Raw genomic sequence first — 5,494 nt, 5'->3', positions numbered from 1 at the left:
TCTGCCAGTGTCATAGCATTTCTTGCTTCCTATCCCTGTAATAGTCAGGAAACAGGGATTCTGGTGAATGTGTCTGCCAATTGAGTATGGGAGAAGCTTTGACCCCGTGGCAAAGGTTGCTGTGCTGGGTGCGATCATCTTGCCTGCTGGTCTGGGCCTAGTATTGGAGATAAAAGTCCATGGTTCAACACATGCTGGTTGCAAAGCTTAAGCCTGGGGCAAGTTATGGCACAGCGACTGTGTCTGAGCACAGTGTGGACTGCATTTGCCATACCAGTCAGTCCATGCAGTGAGTCTTCCCCTCACCACAGGTGTTAAGTTGGAGGTGGGAGCTGCAAAAAAATAAACGGTTCTGTTATGTGAGTAAGGATCATAAGTTGGCCTGCAGAAGGACACATCTATTTAGTTCAGGACTTGCCTCCCAAAAGGAGCCACCACCCAAGTGCTCTCATTGTACAGGGAGAACCAGCTCTGTCTGTTCTGATGGTGGAAGTTCTGTTCTTTGCTAGTCTGCCTAATAGCTGTTACTAAACCTATTCCTCAAGGGAATAGTTTGTGCGTGTTGCATCTGGCACTCTCCACTTCCACCTGAGAAAGGAGGTGGGACCTGCTCCAGCTCCAGCTCCAGCTTCACCCAGGAGCACCTGAGAGAGAGCTGCTTCTGAGATGGAAGGAGCTGAAAGCCAAGTGCAGCAAGGAAATCCAACAGATTAGCCACTTCTGGGGGCAGTTGATGCATTTTTGGAAGAGAGAAAACCCGACTTATTAAAGGTGAAGGGCGGAATTATCAACATATTGAGTGACTTTGCCAGTGGCCAAGCTCCCAAAAGTGTTGGCAGCAGTGATTCCATTCCTTGGATATACAGTGGTACCTCGGGTTAAGTACTTAATTCGTTCCGGAGGTGCGTACTTAACCTGAAACTGTTCTTAACCTGAAGCACCACTTACCTAATGGGGCCTCCCGCTGCGCTGCGGCGTCACAATTTCTGTTCTCATCCTGAAGCAAAGTTCTTAACCCGAGGTAATATTTCTGGGTTAGCGGAGTATGTAACCTGTAGCGTTTGTAACCTGAAGCGTATGTAACCTGAGGTACCACTGTATAGTGAAAAACCATTTTGCAAGCCCCCAAAAGCTACCCAGCAAGCCTTTTCATTTTTTTAAAAAAGCAGTGAAATAACTGCCTTGTGCCATCGGCATGATTTAGGCTAGTGTGACAGCAGAGTTGGTTCGCTCTGCTGCCTGTAATTTCTCTCTTGACAAATTGGGAAAGGGGAGGGTGCAAGCAGGAACAAGGAAGAGGAGCCTCCCCTCCTGCTTTGTGGAGTAAACGAGTGAGCAGCTGTGGTTCAGCCAACAGCCAATGACTCCTTGGGGCAGGCTGCATTCCAGCACAGAGAGCTTCTCTTTGTAGGCCAGCACATTCCATTTTTTTCCTCCCACCAGCAAGACTGGGAGCAGCCTCTGCCTGCGGCCTCTGTCAAGACAGCCGCCTGCTCTCTGTGGTAGTCAAGGTAGGTAGCTGCATTTGCCTGTTCCACCCTCAGGAAGCCGAGCCAGCTGTGACCTACTGTCTGGTGCTGTACATAGCCAGATGGAGCCTATGCAGGTCTGTGGAAAACATGAGCTCTATAGACTGGTCTGATCACTCCAGTCAGCCAATCAATGTCTTATCTGCAAAGCTGCATGCTGTATCCTGAGGTGCTTTTAAACCTCAGCATTTTGCATAAAGAAAAATAATCCTAAATCATGCTAATACAGAAACTTGGCTCAGTTAAGTGTCAGTGTAGCCAAGGAAGGGGCCAAGAGCTGCGTATGTTACTGGGGGAAAAGAGTTAAAAGTGGGTATTTGTAATGGAATACTCCTGCAGGCCCCATGGCCTCCTCCGGCAACTGGAACAGCTACACAGCATTCCTGGGAAGGTGTTCTGGGACTCACAGCTGCTCTCTTGTGAGCACCCGGTAGCAGAGTAAAGCAGCGCAGACAGAGGTGAGGAGGTATCTGGGCATAGCTACTTTATTTCTACCAATTACAGATTAAAGAACATAACAAACAAACATAACACGTATGAGAGGAGCAGCCCTCATACAGACATCCTGTCTTGTCGCAAGACAGAGCCAGAGCAGAAAGAAAAAGTACAATACTGTAGTACCAGAGACAGAAGTCACACAGACAGGCTTCCTTTCTCACGGAACAGAAAGTAAACAATAGGATCAGATGATCCTTAAAATGGGAGGAGTGAAATACTAACAGTTTGCATACATTCTTCTCTTATTTTACTTATACTCTGCAGTTTAGGTCAAGGATGGGGAACCAGATGCTGACCTCCAACTTCCACCAGCCCCTGTAAGCACTGCCAGTGGTCAGGGATAGTGGGAGGGAGGAACTCAGAAACCTCTGGAGGAACACAGGTTCTTCATCCGAGCCTTAGACACAGGAAAGGAGACAGATGGGTTTGGGGGAAATAGCTTGATGGAAGGGATGGGGAATGTGACTTTTTAGTTGCTGTTTGACTCCCAGCTCCCATATGCCCCAGGCAGCCTGTCCGCTGCCCAGAAATGATGGGAGTTAGAGGAAGATAGAATCGGGATTCAAGATGACCTGTACAGACTGGGGAACTGGACAAAACAACCAACCAACATGAATTTCAGCAGGGGACAAAGTCAGGGGTCTGCACTTAGGCAGGAATCATCAGATGCACAAATATAGGATGAGGACATCTGGTTTGACAGCAGCACATGTGAAAAGGATCTAGGGGTAGACGTCAAGTCTAACATGAGTCAACAGTGTGGTGCAGCGGGGGGGGGGGGGAGCCAATGCAATTCTAGGTTGCATCAAGAGAAGTCTAGTGTCCCGATCAAGAGAAGTAATAGTTCCAATCTCTTCTGCCTTGATCAAACCACACCTGGAATACTGTGTCCAGTTCTGGGCGCTACATTTTAAGGACATTGACAAGCTGGAACATGAGCAGAGGAAGGTGACCAAGATGATAAAGGGTTTGGAAATCAAAATTTATGAGGAATGGTTGAGGATGTTGGGTATGTTTAGCCTGGAGAAGAGAAGTCCGAGAAGTGATATGATAGCTGTCTTCAAATATCAATTAAGGGCTGTCACATGGAAGACTGAGCAAGCTTGTTTTTTGCTGCTCCAGAGCATATGACCCAAACCAAACTGCAAGAAAGGAGATTCTGTCTAAATTTTAGGAAGAACTTTCCGATGGTAAGAGCTGTTCCATATTGGAACGGACTACCTCAGAAGATGGTGGGTTCTCCTCCACTGGAGGCTTTTAAGCAGGTTGGATGGCCATCTGTCAGGGATGTGATTCCTGCATTGCAGGGGGCTGGACCAGGTGACCCTTTGTGTCCCTTCCAGTCCTACAGTTCTGTGATTCTATCCTTGGTTAAATACAGAGGAAAGGCCCCTTTTGCACATGATGGCAACCCTGTCATTTCTAGTTAAAAGGGTTAGGTCCTAAGCTAGATGGATAAATAGTCTGACATGGTATAAAGAAGCATGCTATGTTCTCTGTGCTTGGATGAGAATAAGGTTTTTCTCTCCTCAAAAGTTCCATGATTGGTGGTGGCAAGCTGCAGCAGCAGCAGCCCAGATCTTCACTGCTTCCAACAAATCAGCAGTTACTGGAGATGCGGTGCCACCTGGTGGTCAAGAATTCCAGGAGCGATTTCAACTCCCACTCAAACACAATACGCAGGACATTCTCCATCTGGCTGGCCAGGGACATGTTTTCACTTATGTGAGCACTGGTACAGTCTGTTATAGTTAGCGCTTTGGCTGCTTAAGCAGTAGCCCATCTCTGCTTGAGGTTAAGTGGTAGCACATTTTGGCAGAGCTGTAGCTCATACAGCTTTTGACTTTAAGCCTTGTTTGCCTCTGAAGCTGCATTATTGCTTCATTCCCATTGTGCCATTGAAGTCAGTTGCGTGACACCTTGCCCTTAGCAGCTATGCTGAAAGTTCAAATGGGTCTTAAGGGCAGCCAGATAATTGTGTGCCCTTTCCGTGAGACGTCTGCTGCTGCTGCTGTCTGAACCTAAATACCTCCTAGAAGCACTGTGGAAAGTTTCCTGTTAAGCGGGTTCAGATTCCATGCTAAGCATTTAGTATATAGTTTCCTCCTTTAAGCTGTGCCATCCAGTGGCGTAGCGTGGGTTGTCAGCACCCGGGGCAAGGCAAGTAATTTGCGCCCCCTAACCCGTGGATTTGCGCCCCCTAACCAATGGATTTGCCCTAACCCCCAGATGTTGCGCCCGGTGCGCCCGGCCCCCCCTGCACCCCCCACGCTACGCCACTGGTGCCATCCTCTCCTTCACCACAAGATCTTTGCCCATACCAAAGCAACATTTGCAAGCCTATGTTTTTAATAAAACTTGGACTGCAACCTCATTACAATTTATTTAAATCAACTCACTTCCAAAGCAGGTTAATTAATCAGCAAACTAAAACTGCACACCAGTAAAAGTGTTTTGAAAACAGTAAGTATGCTTTCCCTCTAGAAGAGAAATTGCTTCTTAAGATGGTGCTTTGTCACAGGAAGCCTGCTGCCCAGTTATGCAGGTGTGTAAGTCCTATTAGCAGAGGCTTAGGGCTGCAACATTTTTTGCAACTTCTGATCTTTATCAAAACAGCAGCAGCTCCTTCAGCTTATTAAAAGAACCATGGTGAAGTTTCAATAAAAGATCCTTTCTTGTGCTTGATGCAGCATCCCTCAAGGCTGTCTGAAAATCTGCAGCCAAGAAAGGAACCTCTTTCAAGCCCTTAGTCTCAGGAACAAGTAGGAGCTATCTATAGCACTCTGTACCTACAGAGAAACAATCTTTTCACATGCTCTGCGGCCAAACCTTGGTCTTGTAAACTGGTTCCAGGCCCAGATAAGCTGATGGGCAGCAACTTTAGCCTTGCCTTTTCATGGGGATTGGTGGCACAAATGAGTTCTGCACAAGGAACTTTGCCGCTTGCCAGATTGGGAGTGCTGGGCCCTTAGAAGTTGGTCCCTGACACAGCAGAGGAGGGTGTAGCATGGCAACATATGAGGTAGTTTACTGAACCTCCAGGAAGCATTCTGCAGTTTTTCACACCCTGCATATTTTGGCTTGGTTCTACCTTAGCATAACACATAGGGAAGAGCCTTGGGGTTATGTGGTACCCATGGTTTACTGAAATGAGTGAAGATCACGAACCACAGCTTGAAGCTGGCTTCTCTCAATACATCACAGTTAATACCACAGTTTGTCCACCTTCAGGTATAAAATGAAAAATTGCAGTTTAAAGTGGAAGCAGGCGCTTGGCACATCTACAAGGTGATTGAAGAGGATGGGGAAAGTGTACGAGCCTGACACTTGTAAATGCTTTCCCCCCCTTTAATTAAGTGATGTTTATTCAAAATGTGGTCGTTAATTCTGGTTAGTGAACAAAACACTACTGTGCTGCTACCACCAGAGCTATACCCGGAACCTCTTTTATTCAACATGTCAAAAGA

Source organism: Podarcis filfolensis (assembly GCF_964270895.1).
Source record: "Podarcis filfolensis genome assembly, chromosome: Z".
NCBI classification, from domain to species: Eukaryota; Metazoa; Chordata; class Lepidosauria; order Squamata; family Lacertidae; genus Podarcis; species Podarcis filfolensis.
The sequence above is the reverse complement of the archived record's forward strand: the minus strand, read 5'-3'. Positions refer to the sequence as shown.